The following is an 18,448-nucleotide window of genomic DNA, read 5'->3' as shown; positions in this document are numbered from 1 at the left end:
TCCTCTTTCACTTTCATCAAGAGGCTCTTTAGTTCACTTTCTGCCATAAAGGTGGTATCATCTGCATATCTGAGGTTATTGGAATTTCTCCCCACAATCTTGATTCTAGCTTGTGCTTTATCCACCTCAGCATTTCTCATGATGTACTCTGCATCTAAGTTAAATAAGCAGGGTGACAATATACAGCCTTAAGGTACTTCTTTCCCTATTTGGAACCAGTCTGTTGTTCCATGTCCAGTTCTAACTATTGCTTCCTGACCTGCATACAGATTTCTTAAGAGGCAGGTCAGGTGGTCTGGTATTCCCATCTCTTTCAGAATTTTCTACAGTTTGTTGTGATCCACACAGTCAAAGGCTTTGGCATAGTCAATAAAGCAGAAATAGATGTTTTTCTGGAACTCTCTTGCTTTTTCAGTAATCCAATTGATGTTTGCAATTTGATCTCTGTTTCCTCTGCCTTTTCTAAATCCAGCTTGAATATCTGCAAGTTCTTAATTCACATACTGTTGAAGTCTGGCTAGGAGAATTTTGAGCATTATTTTACTAGTGTGTGGGATGTGTGAAATTGTGTAGAAGTTTGAACATTCTTTGGGTTTTTCGATGAAAACTGACCTTTTCAAGGCCTGTGGCCACTTCTGAGTTTTCCAAATTTGCTGGCATATTGAATGCAACACTTTCACAGCATCATCTTTTAGGATTTGAAATAGCTCAAACCTCTCCTAGCTTTGTTTGTAGTGATTCTTCCTACTGCTAAGTTGCTTCAATCATGTCTGACTCTGTGTGACCCCAGAGATGGCAGCCCACCAGGTCCCCTGTCCCTGGGATTCTCCAGGCAAGAACACTGGAGTGGGTTGCCATTTCCTTCTCCAAAGCATGAAACTGAAAAGTGAAAGTGAAGTCACTCAGTCGTGTCCGACTCTTCGCGACCCTCTGGACTGCAACCTACCAGGCTCCTCCGTCCATGGGATTTTCAAGGCAAGAGTACTGGAGTGGGGTGAAGGCCCACTGGATTTCACATTGCAAGATGTCTGACTAGGTGAGTGATCACACCATCGTGATTATCCTGGTGGTGAAGATCTTTTTTGTGTAGTTTTGTGTATTCTTGCCACCTCTTCTTAATATCGTCTGCGTCTGTTAGGTCTATACCATTTCTGTCCTTTATTGTGCCCATCTTGGCATGAAATATTCCCTTGGTATCTCTAATTTTCTTGAAGAGATATCTAGTCTTTCCCATTCTATTGTTTTCCTCTATTTTTTTGCATTGATCACTGAGGAAGGCATTCTTATCTCTCCTTGCTATTCTTTGGAATTATGCATTCAAATGGGAATATCTTTCCTTTTCTACTTTGCCTTTTGCTTCTCTTCTTTTCACAGCCATTTGTAAGGCCTCCTCAGACAACCATTTCACCTTTTTGCATTTCTTTTTCTTGGAGGTGGTCTTGATCCCTGCCTCCTGTGCAATGTCATGAGCCTCCATCCATAGTTCTTCAGACACTCTAACAGATCTGATCCCTTGAATCTATTTGTCACTTCCAATATATAATCATAAGGGATTTGATTTAAGTCATACCTGAATGGTCTAGAGGTTTTCCCTACTTTCTTCAATTTAAATCTGAATTTGCAATAAGGAGTTCATGATCTGACTCACAGTCAACTCCTGGTCTTGTTTTGCTGACTGTATAGAGCTTCTCCATCTTTGGCTGCAAAGAATATAATTAATCTAATTTCAGTATTGACCACCTGATGATGTCCATGTGCAGTCTTCTCTTGTGTTGTTGGATGAGGGTGTTTGCTATGACCAATGCGTTCTCTTGGCAAAACTCTATTAGACTTTGCCCTGCTTTATTCTGTACTCCAAGGTCAAGTTTGCCTGTTACTCCAGGTGTTTCTTGACTTCTTACTGTTGCATTCCAGTCCACTAGAATGAAAAGGACATCTTTTTTGGGTGTTAGTTCTAGAAGCTCTTGTAGGTCGTGTTAGAACCAACAGTTCACCATCAGCTTCTTCAGCATTACTGGTCAAGGCATAGACTTGCATTACTGTGATATTGAATAGTTTGCCTTGGAAATGAACAGGGATCATTCTGTCGTTTTTGAGGTTGCATCCAAGTACTGCATTTTGGACTCTTTTGTTGACTACTCCACTTCTTCTGAGGGATTCTTGCCCATCATAGTAGATATAATGGTCATCTGAGTTAAATTCACACATTCTAGTCCATTTTAGTTCACTGATTCCTAAAATGTCAATGTTTACTCTTGCCATCTCCTGTTTGACCACTTCCAATTTGCCTTGATTCGTGGACCTAACATTCCAGGTTGCTATGCAATATTACTCTTTTTGGCATTGGACTTTACTTCCATCACCAGTCACATCCACAACTGGGTGCTGCTTTTGCTTTGGCTCTGTCTCTTCATTCTTTCTGGAGTTATTTCGCCACTGATCTCCAGCAGCATATTGGGCACTTACTGACCTGGGGAGTTCATCTTTCAGTGTCCTATCTTTTTGCTTTTTCATACTGTTCATGGGGTTCTCAAGCCAGGAATCCTGAAGTGGTTTGCCATTCCCTTCGACAGTGGACCACGTTTTGCAGAACTCTCCACCATGACCCTTCCATAGTCCAAATGATTAGATTGGTTAGTTTTCTGTGATTGTGGTTTTCAGTCTATCTGACCTCTGATGGAGAAGAATAAGAGGCTTATGGAAATCGCTGATGAACATAGATGCAAAAATCCTTAACAAAATTCTAGTAAACATAATCCAACAACATATTAAAAAGATCATACATAATGACCAAGTGGGCTTTACCCAGAGATGCAAGGATTCTTTAATATCCACAAATCAAACAATGTGATACATCACATTAACAAATTGAAAGATAAAAACCATAAAATTATCTCAATAGATGCAGAGAAAGCCTTTGACAAAATTCAGCATCCATTTATGATAAAAACCCTCCAGAAAGCCGGCATAGAAGGAACATACCTCAACATAATAAAAGCCATATATGATAAACCCACAGCAAACATTATCTTCAATGGTGAAAAATTGAAAACATTTCCCCTAAAGTCAGAAACAAAACAAGGGTGCCCACTCTCACCACTACTATTCAACACACTTTTGAAAGTTTTAGCCACAGCAATCAGAGAAGAAAAAGAAATAAAGGGAATCCAGATTGGAAAAGAAGAAGTAAAACTCTCACTGCTTGCAGATGACATGATCCTTTACAAAGAAAACCCTAAAGACTCCACCAGAAAATTACTAGAGATAATCAACACTGAAATTAGATTGATTATATTCTTTGCAGTCAAAGATGGAGAAACTCTATACATTCAGCTAAAACAAGACCGGGAGCTGACTGTGGCTCAGATCATGAACTCCTTATTGCCAAATTCAGACTTAAATTGAAGAAATTGGGGAAAACCACTAGACAATTCAGGTATAACCTAAATCAAATCCCTTATGATTATACAGTGGAAGTGAGAAACAGATTTTAAGGGACTAGATCTGATAGAGTGCTTGATGAACTATGGACTGTAATTTGTGACATTGTACAGGAGACAGAGATCAGGACCATCCCCATGGAAAAGAAATGCAAAAAAGCATTACAAAATGGCTGTCTGGGGAGCCCTTACAAATAGCTGTGAAAAGAAGAGAAGTGAAAAGCAAAGGAAAAAAGGAAAGATATATGCATCTGAATGCAGTGTTCCAAAGAATAGTAAGGAAAGATAAGAAAGCCTTCCTCAGCGATCAATGTGAAGAAATAGAGGAAAACAACAGAATGGGAAAGACTAAAGATCTCTTTAAGTAAATTAGAGACACCCAGGGAACATTTCATGGAAAGATGGGCTCGATAAAGGACAGAAATGGTATGGACCTAACAGAAGCAGAAGCTATTAAGAAGAGGTGGCAACAATACACAGAAGAACTGTACAAAAAAGATCTTCATGACCCAGATAATCACAATGGTTTGATCACTCACCTAGAGCCAGACATCCTGGAATATGAAGTCAAGTGGGCCTTAGAAAGCATCACTACGAACAAAGCTAGTGGAAATGATGGAATTCCAGTTGAGCTTTTTCAAATCCTGAAAGATGATGCTGTGAAAGTGCTGCACTCAATATGCCAGCAAATTTGGAAAACTCAGCAGTGGCCACAGGACTGAAAAATATCAGTTTTTATTCCAGTCTCAAAGAAAGGCAATGCCAAAAATGTTCAAACTGTTGCACAGTTGCACTCATCTCACACACTAGTAAAAGTAATGCTCAAAATTCTCCAAGCCAGGCTTCAGCAATACGTGAACTGTGAACTACCTGATGTTCAAACTGGTTTTAAAAAAGGCAGAGGAACCAGAGATCAAATTGCCAACATCTGCTGGATCATGGAAAAAGGAAGAGAGTTCCAGAAAAAACGTCTATCTCTGCTTTATTGACTATGCCAAAGCCTTTGACTGTGTGGATCACAACAAACTGTGGAAAATTCTTAAAGAGATGGGAATACCAGACCACCTGACCTGCCTCTTGAGAAACCTATATGCATGTCAGGTAGCAACAGTTAGAACTGGACATGGAACAGCAGACTAGTTCCAAATAGAAAAAGGAGAAAGTCAAGGCTGTATATTGTCACCCTGATTACTTAACTTCTATGTAGAGTTCATCATGAGAAACGCTGGGCTGGAAGAAGCACAAGATGGAATCAAGATTGCAGGGAGAAATATCAATAACCTCAGACATGCAGATGACACCACCCTTATGGCAGAAAGTGAGGAGGAACTAAAAAGCTTCTTGATGAAAGTGAAAGAGGAGAGTGAAAAAGTTGGCTTAAAGCTCAACATTCAGAAAACTAAAATCATGGCATTTGTTCCCATCACTTCATGGGAAATAGATGGGGAAACAGTGGAAACAGTGTCAGACTTTTTATTTTTCGGGGCTCCAAAATCACTCCAGATGGTGGTGGCAGCCATGAAATTAAAAGACGCTTACTCCTTGGAAGGAAAGTTATGACCAACCTAGATAGTATATTGAGAAGCAGAGAATATTACTTTGCCAACAAGGGTCTGTCTAGTCAAGGCTATGGTTTTTCCAGTGGTCATGTATGGATGTGAGAGTTGGACTGTGAAGAAAGCTGAGCACTGAAGAATTGATGCTTTTGAACTGTGGTGTTGGAGAAGACTCTTGAGAGTCCCTTGGACTGCAAGGAGACCCAACCAGTCCATTCTAAAGGAGATCAGTCCTGGGTGTTTATTGGAAGGATTGATGCTGAAGCTGAAACTTCAATACTTTGCCCACCTCATGCAGAGTTGACTCATTGGAAAAGACCCTGATGCTGAGAGGGATTGGGGGCAGGAGGAGAAGGGGATGACAGAGGATGAAATTGCTGGATGGCATCACTGACTTGATGGACATGAGATTGAGTCAACTCCGTGAGTTGATAATGGACAGGGAGGCTTGGAATGCTGTGATTCATGGCGTCGCAGAGAGTCGGACATGACTGAGTGACTGAACTGAACTGAACTTAATCAATGAATATACTGAAGTTGCAAGATATAAAATTAGCACAGAGAAATCCCTTGAATTCCTATACACTAACAATGCGAAAACAGAAAGAGAAATGAAGGAAATAATTCCATTCACCATTGCAATGAAAAGAATAAAATATTTAGGAATCAGTTCAGTTCAGTTCAATTCAGCCATTTTATATTGGAAATAAAAGCAAAAATAAACAGATGGGTCCTAATTAAACTTAAAAGCTTTTACACAATGAAGGCAACTATAAGCAAGGTGGAAAGACAGCCTTGAGAATGGGAGGAAATAATAGTAAACAAAGCAATGGACCAAGAATTAATCTCAAAAATATACAAGCAGCTCCTGAAGCTCAATTCCAGAAAAATAACGATTCAATCAAAAAGTGGGCCAAAGAACTAAACAGACATTTCTCCAAAGAAGACATACGGATGGCTAACGAACACATGAAATGATGTTCATCATCAGTCATTATCAGAGAAATGCCAATCAAAACCACAATGAGGTACCATCTCACACAAGTCAGGTTGGCTGCTATCAAAATGTCTACAAACAATAAATGCTGGAGAGGGTGTGGAGAAAAAGGAACCCTCCTCTTACACTGTTGGTAGGAATGCAAACTAGTACAGCCACTATGGAGATTCATTAAAAACTGAAAATAGAACTGCCATATAACCCAGCAAACCCCCTGCTGGGCATACACACTGAGGAAAGCAGAATTGAAAGAGGCACGTGTACCCCAATTTCATCGCAGCACTGTTTACAATAGCCAGGACATGGAAGCAACCTGGATGTCCATCGCCAGACAAATGATAAGAAAGCTGTGGTAAATATACACAATGGAATATTATTCAGCCATTAAAAAGAATGCATTTAAGTCAGTTCTAATGAGGTGGATGAAACTGGAGCCTATTATACAGAGTGAAGTAAGTCAGAAAGAAAAACACCAATAGAGTGTACTAACGCATATATATGGAATTTAGAAAGATGGTAATGATGACCCTATATGCGAGACAGCAAAAGAGACACAGATGTCAAGAACAGTCTTTTGGACTCTGTGGGAGAAGGCGAGGGTGGGGGATGATTTATGAGGGTAGTGTTGAAACGTGTATATTATCATATATGAAGCAGATCGCTGGTCCAGGTTTCATGCATGAGACAGGGTTTTCAGGGCTGGTGTACTGGGATGACCCTGGGAGATGGGATGGGGAAGGAGGTGGGAGGGTGGTTCTGGATGGGGAACACATATGCACCCATGGCTGATTCATGTTGATGTTTGGCAAAAACCACTACAATATTGTAAAGTAATTAGCCTCAAGTTAAAATAAAGTAATTAATTTTTAAAAATGCAAATTAAACAAAAAAAATGAGGCTTATGGATGCTTCCTTATAGGAGAAACTGACTGAGGGGGAAACCGGGTCTTGTTCTGATAGGCAGGGCCATGCTCAGTAGATCGTTAATCCAATTTTCTGTTGATGGGTGGGGCTATGTTCCCTCCCTGTTATGTACCTGGGGCCAAACTATGGTGGAGGTAATGAAAAACAATGGGTACCTCCTTCAAAAGGTCCCATGCACACACTGCTACACTCAGTGCCCCCACCCTGTAGCAGACCACCTCCGACCCACGCCTCTGCCAAAAACTTCTGGACACTCACAGGCAAGTCTGAGTGTGTCATTTGTGGGGTCACTGCTCCTTTCTCCTGGGTTCTGGTGCAGCCAGAGTTCTATTTGTGCCCTCCAAGAGTCTGTTTCCCAGTCCTGTGTAAGTTCTGGCAGCTCTATGGTGAGGTTAATGGCAACCTCCTCCAAGAGGGCTTATGTCATACTCAAATCTGCTGCACCCAGAACCCCCACCCCTGTGGCACTCCACTGCTGACTGGTGCCTCCTCTGGAGTGGCAGCTGCACAGCACTGGAAAGAGGATGTACCCCACATCTACAGGCAGAGAAGCCCCAGCAAGATGGTAGACGCTGAAGCAGTGACTGCGTGACCCTGGTGGCTATGTGGTGCTGCAGTGGCTGTGAGGAGATACCCTGTGTCCGGGGCAAAGGAGAGGCGCCAATAAGATGGTAGGAGTGGTGAAATCACATTTAGAATCAAACCCCATACCCTCCAGAGAAGCTCAGAGGGCTCAAACAAACCTTGTGTGCACCAGGACCGGAGGCCCCACAGAGACTGAGACAGAAAAATGATACTGTTGAACTTATTTGCAAAGTAGAAATAGACTTATGGATGTAGAGAACAAATTGAAGCTTGCCGGGGGGGGGGGAGGATGGGGTGTGGGACAAATTGGGATATTGGGATTGACATATATGGTGGTGGTGGTTTAGTTGCTAAGTTGTGTCAGACTCTTCACGACCCCATGGACTGTAGCCCACCAGGTGCTTCTGTTCACTGGGTTTTCCAGGCAAGAATACTGGAGTGGGTTGTCATTTCCTTCTCCAGAGAATTTTCCTCACCCAGGAATTGAACCTGGATCTCCTGCATTGCAGGCAGATTCTTTACTAGGGAAAACTGATCTATGTATAAAATGGATAACTAATGAGAATCTGTTGTATAGCACAGGGAAGTCTACTCAATGATCTGTGGTGACCTAACTGAGAAGGAAATCTAAAAAGCAGTTGATGTGTGTGTGTGTGTGTGTGTGTGTGTGTGTGTGTGTGAGTGAGTGTGTGTGTATCTGACTCACTTTTCTCTCCAGCAGAAGCTAACACAACACTGTAGAGCAACTATACTATAATTAAAAACTTAAAATAGAAGCTATTTATGAGAAACTGACAGCCAATATAGTACTCAACAATGAAACCCTGAAAGCCCTCCTGCTAAAATCTGCAATGAGACAAGGATGGCCACTGTCACCACTTCTTTTCAATATAGTATTGGAAGTCCTAGCCACAGAAAACAGAGAAGAAAAAGAAATAAAATATGTCCAAATTGGAAGGGAAGAGGTAAAGTTGTCATTATATGCAGGTGGTAAGATGTTATATATAGAAAACCCAAAAGATGCCACATAGAACTACCAGAATTAATAAATGAGTTCAGAATCTGCATACAATGCAGGATACAATATTAATGTGGAGAAATCAGTTCTATTTATTTATACTAACTTTAAGTGAAATAGCAGAGAATGTAAAAAAAGAAAAAGTACCAATACCTTTTTAAATTGCACTAAAAAAAGCCCTTAAACCTGAGAAGGTGAAAGACATATGCTAAGAACTATAAAATATTAATAAAGGAAATTAAAGGTGATTTAAAGAAATGGAAAGATATTCCATGCTCTTGGATTGGAAGAATTAATATTGTTAAAATGACCATACTACTCAAAACAATATACAGATTTAATACAATCCCCATTGAATTACCCATGACATTTTTCACAGATTGGAACAAATAATCCTAAAGTTTGTATGGAATCATTAATAAAACTCAGAATTGCCAAAGCAATTCTCAGGAAAAAGAACAAAGCAGGAGGCATAACTCACCCAGATTTCAGACAATACCACAAGGCTACAATAATCAAAACAGTGTGGTATTGGCACAAAATCAACCATAAAGATTAATGGAACATAATAGAAAGCCCAGGAAAAAACCCACACACATGGATAATTCATATTTTACAAAGGAGGCAAGAATATTCAATGGGGAAAAGACAGTCTTTTCAACAAGTTGGGCTGGGAAAGTTGCACAGCTGCATGTAAATCAATGTAGTTAGAACACATCCTCCCACCATGCACAAAAATAAACTAACAATGGCTTAAAAAATAAAATAAAGAGAAAAAATAGATTCACAAAAAAAGCTAAAAAATAAAATAACAATGGTTTAAAGACTTAAACATAAGACAAGGCACCATAAGATTCCTAGAAGAGAACATAGACAATTTTACTAAAGTTTTTTTAGGTCAGTCTCCCAAGGTAATAGAACTAAAAACAAAAATAAACAAAAAGCAAACTAATCAAACTTACAAGCTTTTTCATAGCAAAGGAACCCATGAACAAAACAAAAAGACAGCCTATGGAATGGGAGAAAATATTTGCAAACAATGTGATTAATAAGGACTTAATTTCCAAATATACAAAGCTCATGCAACTCAACAACAAAAAACCAAGCAATCCAGTTGAAAAATGGGCAGAAGACATACAGATGGCCAATAAACACATAAAAAGATGCTCAACATTGCTAATGATTAGAGAAATGCAAGTCAAAACTACAATGAGGTACCACCTTACACCACTCCGAATGGCATTATTAAAAAGTATACAAGTAACAAATGCTAGAGAAGATGTAGAGAAAATGGAACACTCCTACACTGTTGGTGGGAATGTAAGTTGGTGCAGCCACTATGGAAAACAGTATGGAGGTTCCTCAGAAAACTAAAAATAGATTTATCATATGATCTGCAATCCCACTCCTGGATGTATATCTGAATGAAACTATAATTTAAAGAGATACACATACCCCTATGTTCATAACAGCTCTGTTCACAATAGCCAAGACATGGAGACAACCTAAATGTCCATTGACAGATGAATGGATAAGGAAGATAGAAATGAGGGAATAATACTAGCCATAGAAAAGGATGGAGTGATGCCTTTTGCATTAACATGGGTGCAAGTAGAAATTATCATACTAAGTAAAGTAAGTCAGAAAAGGAAAAACAAATACCATATGATATCAGTTGCATGTGGAATCTAAAATACGAACTTGTATACAAAGCAGAAACAAAATCACAGAAAGAGAGAACAGATCTGTGGTTTCCAAGAGAGAGGGATGGGAGAGGATTGGACTTTGAGTTTGGGGCTAGTAGATGTAAACGATTACATATAGAACAGATAGACAACAAAGTCCTACTCTATAGCAGAGGGAATTATATCAATGACCTGAGATAAACCTTAATGGAAAAGTAATATAAAAAAAGAATGGCTCAGTGGGAAAGAATCTGCATACAATGCAGGAGACACAGGAGATGTGAGGTCGACCCCTGGATCTGGAAGATCCCCTGGAGGAGGGCATGGTAATCCACTCCAGTATTCTTACAGGAAAATCCCATGGACTGAGGAGCCTGGTGGGCTACAGTCCATAGGGTAGCAAAGAGTCAGACACAACTGAAGCAATTGAACACATGAGCATGTGTGTGTGTGTGTGTGTGTGTCTTAATCACTTTGCTGTATAGCAGAAATAAACACAATATTATAGATCAACTATACTTCAATAAAAAAGAAAGCAGACTAAAATTGATGTGTTAAGCATTCTAGTTAAGAAATTTAAATCATTATATATACCTGTCAGAGTTCAGTTCAGTTCAGTCGCTCAGTCGTGTCCGATTCTTTGCGACCCCATGAATTGCAGCACGCCAGGCCTCCCTATCCATCACCAACTCCCAGAGTTCACTCAGACCCACGTCCACCGAGTCGGTGATGCCATCCAGCCATCTCATCCTCTGTCATCCCCTTTTCCTCCTGGCCCCAATACCTCCCAGCATCAGAGACTTTTCCAATGAGTCAACTCTTTGCATGAGGTGGCCAAAGTACTGGAGTTTCAGCTTTAGCATCATTCCTTCCAAAGAAATCCCAGGGCTGATCTCCTTCAGAATGGACTGGTTGGATCTCCTTGCAGTCCAAGGGACTCTCAAGAGCCTTCTCCAACACCACAGTTCAAAAGCATCAATTCTTTGGCGCTCAGCTTTCTTCACAGTCCAACTCTCACATCCATACATGACCACAGGAAAAACCATAGCCTTGACTAGATGGACCTTAGTCGGCAAAGTAATATCTCTGCTTTTCAATATGCTCTCTAGGTTGGTCATAACTTTTCTTCCAAGGAGTAAGCATCTTTTAATTTCATGGCTGCAGTCACCATCTGCAGTGATTTTGAAGCCCAAAAAAATAAAGTCTGTCAGAGTGGCTATCATCAAAATATCACAGATAAAAAATATTGGCAAGGATGTGGAGAAAAGGAACCTAGTATACTGTTGGTGGGAATGTAAATTTAGGTAGCCACTTGGGAAACAGTACAGAGTTTCCTCAAAAACTAAAAATAGAACTGTTTCATTATTTAGCAATTCTACTCTAGGTATCTATCAGAAGAAAACAAAAAAACAAATTTGAAAAGATGTATGTACTCCATTATTCATAGCAGCATTATTTGCAATAGCCAAAATGTGGAAGTAACTTAAATGCCCATAAAGAGATGAGTGGATTAAAAAATATGTGATATATATATATAATGGAATATTACTCAACCATAAAAAGAATGAAAATTTGTATTTCACAAGTTTGATATTTGTTTCATTGCCTTTTAACTGAGGTTCCTCTGCTTCTTCATTTTACTTCTATTTCTCTTACTCTGTGAATTTAGGAGAAAGTTATCTACTGTAGTCTTAGACAGCTAGTTACATGCAGCAGTGTCCTTGTGTAACTTGTGTGGCTTTAATACTTTTGGCATGAGGGCTGCTTTTAGTTTGGATGCCTTCTGCCTCTTTCTTTCCTTAGCATGCCCTGGCTATTATCCCCTTCATAGGGGATGTGCAGATGTAGTGGCTTGCATCTACTCCTGGAGGCCACACCGGCAAGGACAGTGATTGACTATTGCTCGTGTGTCTCTCAGCAGTGGCAGCAGTCTGTGCAAGCTTCCTAGGCCCGTGACAGGGGACAGTGATTGGCACTCACTCCTGATTCTCTTGGCAGTAAAGGTGGCCTGCACCCACCTCTGGAACCCACTATGGCAATGGGAGCTCATGCTCACCATGAGAGCTTGTGTAAGTTGTGTCCTGTTGCCTGAGAGCATGCAGAAGGGAAAAAAGTTTCTGTAGTGATCCTGCCCCTTCCCTAGCACAACCCCCAATAATGGTACCTTGTCTCTCTGGCTGGCCCACGTTTTTTCTGCATGTACCCTTGGTTGTAACCACACCCCTCTCCCGTCCGTTCAGACTGTCTCTATGCAGTCAGTCCCAGCTGTCTCCCCATGTCTGACCTCTGAAGCCCCAGCTTTGGCACTCAGTTCCTGCCTGCCCTGGCAGACAAGCATCTCAGACTGAGGAGTGCATGGTGATGGTATTGAACATCTGGGCAAGTCTCTCTCTGTTGTGCCTTACACAAACCAGTTGCGCTCTCCTGCAAGTCTCTGAAGCTCCCATTCCATCCTGGCTGGTCTTTACACCAGTGAGACTTCCCAGGGTGTGGCAATGTTTTTCTTTCACAGCTCCTGCCCAAGAGCACTGGTCCTATCCTGATTCCTTTCTCTCTCTCTCTCTCCTTTTTTCCTTTTGTTATACCTAGTTCCATGGAGATTTTCTTGCTCTTTCAGAAGTCTGAGGTCTTCTACCTGTGTTCAGTAGATGTTTTATGAGAATTGTTCCACACATAGATGTATTTTTGATGTATTTGTGGGAGGAGGTAAGCTCCACGTCCTACACCTCTACCCATATTGACCCTCCTTCTGATTTATTTTCTAATATAAGCATTTAAAACTATAATTTTTCTTTAAAGTACCACTTTAATTGTATTTCACAAGTTTGACATGTAATGTGTTGTCTGTAAGCCTTTCTAAATATTTTTAATTTCAATGTCTTTATTCCATGAGTTATTTAATGTTTTTGTGTCTTTCATGGATGTTATTTTCATACATATGATAATATAATAGATTTATAATAGATTTATTTTTCTTTATCACATTAAAGAATATTATTGTACTATCCTCTAACTTTCACTGTTGATGAAAAAAGGAGTCAGTCTAGGTATCATTTACTTGAAGGTTATATATTTTTTCTTGCTGACTGCTTTTAATATCTTTTCTCTTTAATTTTTATTTTTTTAATTTTTAAAATAAAAATTTATTTTATCCATCTGTTTATGACATTATGACATAGTACACAAGAGGTAAAGTGTTTCACATCAGAGATGGCACTTCCAACTCCTTGGAATGTTCTTTTTTTTTTTTTTGGATAAAAAGGAAGACTAGACAGGAAAGGAAAGAAATGCTTGGGCAACTAAAATAAGGTTGGGGCCAAGGGGAGCAATACTAACATCATCCTCACAGGGAATGGGCACAGGGGGCTGTTTGTGGCAAGCTGATTTTCTAGGACTGTTAGCTGGAAGCAAAGGAATACCACTTCTGGATGCTCATGCTATCTCATGCTTAAGTCATCCCCAACACACAGGCATAGAGCACTTTCTGGTAGTCACTCCTGGTGTCTTGCTGGATGTAGTAGCACAGCAGCTTGTAATTGTGGGAGACCATGATTCTAATCAAGCCCTTATAATGAGGGCTTGCCCTTCATGGAGTCATGTACAGCAAAATACAGGAATTTATTATGAATACTCTGGGCCAGGTTTAGGGAAACATCTTCCCAGTCTCCTTTGACCTCTTTCTTTATGCTCTCTAATATGTTTTATAAGTCTCTAAGGGACATAACTCTTGTACCTTTCAAGTACTTCTTTCTGGAGATGACTCACACTCCATTTGGTCATGATGTTTATCCATTAAGAACATCAGTTCTCTCCTCTTTTCTTTAGTACAACAGAGACTGCAGGTATCTTGGTCAGTTAGTATGTAATGACAGAGCCATCCTCTCCTCTTCTACCCCTTACAGAGGCAACTGACTACTTGCAGCAGTCACCAGATGTTTCAGAAATAATGCCCTTCTCCAGATCAATTTTGTACATTTCCTTGTAGACTCGGTTAATTTTCTGTAGCTCCTGGTTGGTCCTTGAGCAAATAATCTCAGGGAGTCCTCATTGCACCCCAGCCCCTTCATGGTGTCTTTCAAATCAGAAGCATAATACTGAGCAAGTGTTTTCAATAGTCTCAAATCACCATCTTTAGATGGCTGGACAAGGCTGACTTCAGTCCTGATGCAAGTTTCTTTTTGGTCCTTCTCTGGTGGGCAATATCCTGTCTCTTTTCATTGCCTCATTTGGTCAAAATGTGGATGATAGAAACCTCATCCATACCTCTGGTCTTTTTTTTTTTTTTTTTTTTTTTTTACTTTACAATTCTGTATTGGTTTTGGTATACATTGACATGATGGCTGTTTCAATGTTCAAAGCATTCTACTCAGCATCAGAGTTGTCCTATGCTTTGACTGACCTGTCTGTACTTAAAGGTATAGTGTGGTTACCCTTCATGCTGGGCTTGCACAGAAATTCAGGAACAGGAGACATTTTGACAGAAGTCGGGTCAAGTACCAAGAGCTACATGGAGCCCTTGTTAAAAATTTATACATTATGAAATTTTCCATATATGTTACAGGTGTATATACTTTTTATTTAAACTGCTTGTGATTAGCTGGGCTTCCCAATTTTGTCGGTTATTTGTTCTTCAGTTCTGAGAAGTTTTCAGCCTTTAGCTCTTCAAATACTGCCCCTCTTTGTCTCACATCTTTAGAATTCCAGTTCAATCTTTCTTTCCTACTTTTTGTCTCTTTGTCTCTCTGAACTGTGTTCTGAAGAGTTTCTTTAGATCTGTCTTCCAATATTGTAAATCTCACTTCAGCTTTTCCTAAGCTGGTGTTTAACCTGTCCATTTCATTTTTCAAACGCCTTTTTCAAACCTTTTTTTTTTAATTGAGAAAATGTAACACCATTCAGAAAAGTGCAAAATATAAATGGAGAAGGAAATGACAACCCACTCCAGTGTTCTTTCCTGGAGAATTCCATAGAGAGAGGAGCCTGAAGGGCTACAGTTCATGGGGCTGCAAAGAGTCAGACAGGCCCGAGGGACCGACATTTTCACTTTCCCAGCTTAACAATTAATTATGAAACAAATACTAAGTAATCACCCTAGAAATGGAACTTTACCGAAGTCCAGAATTTCTGTCTCTGTTCCTGATCCTCAACCACCACTTCCTCCATGAGAGATAATCATCACTCTGACTTTAGTCTAATAATTTCTTTGCTTTTCTTTACAGTTTTACCACCTATATCCATTTTTGTTTGTCTGTTTTAATGTAATACTCTATATTTAGGGTCTTACATCTTTAGATCTTATACATCTTTACATCTTATATTTAGGGTCTTACATCTTTTATTCAACATGATATTTGAACATTAATCCATGTTTTTGTACCTGTGGTTCACTTACTTTCCATGCTTTGAGGCAGTACAGTTCATGAAAATATTATACTTTTTATTCTATTTTTGATGGATATCTGGATTAGTCTTTTCCCCTTTTTATGGAGGCACTATTTTCAACAATGCATATCAAAACACATGTGCATGAATTTCTCAAGGCTATGTACTAGGAATCTTGGGTCACAGATTATGTATGTCTTTAATTTTACTAGATAATTCCAAGTTATTTTTCAGAATGTTTGTTCCACTGAATTTTTTAGTTCAATTGTTTTACAATTGTTCAACTGTCTTCAATTGTTTTACAATTTAGTTCAATTGTTTTTTAGTTCAATTGCTGTTTTTGGATATTTTAATTTTCCTTAAGTTTATACATATTATGTATGTTTTTTCAGATCCAGAATAGAAGGCTTGTAGGCATGATTCTACTCTCTCAGGGTTTCTAAGTGTTAACACTATTGACATCTTGAGCCAGAGAAGACTTTATTGTAGAAGATTGTCCTGCACATTAGAGAGTGTTTGACAGCAACTGGGCTCTGCACACTAGATTCCAAGAGCATACGCATTCCTCTCCCAGCTGTGACAACCAACAATGTCTTTTGGAGGGCAAAGTTGCCCTAGGTTGTGAACCACTATATGCCCTCTACTTTTTCCCTTCTGGCACCTCACTCATGGTATCTTGTTTCCTTGCGTTTTGTGATTTTTTTGGTAAGCTCATGTTTCTTAAACCTGTATCTGTGGGAATTCTCTGATGCTTGGATTGAAATTACTTTCCTCTGCGATGTTTTCTATTTGCTACTGCCAAGCACCTGAAGACATTGCTAGCTCAGGATCATACAAAAAAATAAATGTTTGGCTTTAGAATTTTTGAACCCCCAGGATAGTGTGAATTGTGGGCCAAAAATCTGCACAAGGTCTAGCTGGTACTTACTAATTCTCAAAAGAAATGCTTTTCTTCTATTTAGTCCCAGATTTAAGGCAGCTGGGCATGACACCAATTTATCTTTAATTCACTCTTGTAATGAATTGTAGCCTATGGGCTCTAGGTTTATGGATTTATACTGGGAGTGTAGACTCCTATTAGTCTCTTTACTTTTAACAAACCCTCTATGTCTTGCAAGATATGTGAAAACTGAAACTCATTATAAATGCTGACATTAGTACAGGTTTATCTTTCTTGTTTTTATGTGATTTTAAGGCTTCTGAATTTACCTGTAATTTTTTCCCAATCTATTGGTTCATTTTAAAAGAGTTTTTAATTATTTATTTTGTCCAGTATTTTTAGTTTTCTTTAATGAGAGGATCAATCACTAAACTACTATGCTATACTTCAGAACATGAAGTCCATAACTTAAAAGATAACAACAACAGCAAACCTGACTGAACAATTTAACAACAACACAAAAGCAATATAAAAGCAGTTAGATTAATAATTTATACAAAGTGCATTTTATGGGCCTATGCTAAATGTGGATTGATTTTAAGAGATTGATGAAGTCCATGAGGACAGGTATATAACAAATGGAGTTGTAGAGGGTGCTCCAGCAGGTCATATCTCAACACAGGATCCAGATTTACTCACTACTGAGGGTTCTCTGCACTGATCTCAATGGTTTCTTTAGAAAAAGAAAATGCACTCAAGTATTGCTAAGTCAGACCATATAGTAGGATATTTTAAGTTCAGGAATTTATCCAGTGCTTTCTACAATTCTAGGAAAATTGATTTTCTTGGTGAGTGTGATTAACTTTCACTATAATCAGTTCCATGGAAATGAAGTCCCACTGATAGGGCTGATGTTTGGTGATTTAGATACATCTTCAAGTTTACACAGAGTGGTTAATAGCACAGAAGTCAGAGCTAGAGTATGCCAGAGTTAGAGTCTGGATTCCCCTACTTCTTAACCTTACTGTGTCTCCATTTTAATATTTGTGAAATGAGAACAATGCTAGAAATTATCACATAGGTTTGTTGTGAGACTTGAATGAATTAGTACATGTAAAACACCTAGACTAGTGCCTGGAACATATAAGTACTCAATAGATATTAATTTCAAAATGGTTTTATATATATATATAGTGAGAGGGTAACAGGCAGGAAAGCCAGGGCTCTCCAAACAGAGGAAATAGACTGTGAGTGTCAGACATTTTTTTATCTCTCTCTTAAGTGGCAGGAGGAAACCCAACAAGTATTAGATTTTTCCCCTTCTTTATACAAATTTAAAAGGAGGTTTCTTTTATACATATATATATATATATATATATATATATATATATATACACAGACACACATACATACATATAACATAGCATATATATATATATATACATATAACATAACAAAATTCATACCAAATTTCATACCATTCATATCAAAATCTGAGAATGTCTCCTGAAATGTGACTTTATGTCCATCAGATAGCACTGCATTTCTTTATCGTTGGTGATTTCATTGGGCTTCCCTTGTGGCTCAGCTGGTAAAGATTTCATTGTGCTCAGAATACTGAAACAATAAGAAATGAAAGCAGGTTCCAGTGGTCAGTCACTTAGTTCACACATCCAGCTTAAGCTCAACATGAGTACTTCCTCCATCCAATGCATCAGCAGTGTTTCACTTTCAGGATCAGAGTGTTTACAAGTCTTGTCACATACAGAAGATATGAGTGGCCTGAGGTCTGAAGAGTTGAGTCCTTCAAAGCTTTTTAATTCCCTATGGTGGAGAAGCAGTTCAGTAAACCTCTCAAGCAAATTTTCCATGACTTCACTACCCAACAGCATCGATATAAATAATATTTTCATACTATGTTTCATCTTCTAAAATTTCAGTAAACCAACAATAATAAAAGCACAAGAACAAAGAAAATTCA

At 39.0% G+C, this 18,448-nt stretch overlaps 1 pseudogene; it reads right to left on the bottom strand.

Moving 5' to 3' along the window:
- Positions 1–13,653: 13,653 nt before the first annotated feature.
- LOC120879884 lies at positions 13,654–14,678 on the bottom strand (annotated as a pseudogene).
- Between the last annotated feature and the right edge of the window lie 3,770 nt (positions 14,679–18,448).

Source organism: Oryx dammah, unplaced genomic scaffold (genome assembly GCF_014754425.2).
Source record: "Oryx dammah isolate SB20612 unplaced genomic scaffold, SCBI_Odam_1.1 HiC_scaffold_21, whole genome shotgun sequence".
Lineage (NCBI taxonomy): Eukaryota > Metazoa > Chordata > Mammalia > Artiodactyla > Bovidae > Oryx > Oryx dammah.
Note: the sequence above shows the minus strand (reverse complement) of the source record. Positions and strands in the feature narration are given on the sequence as shown.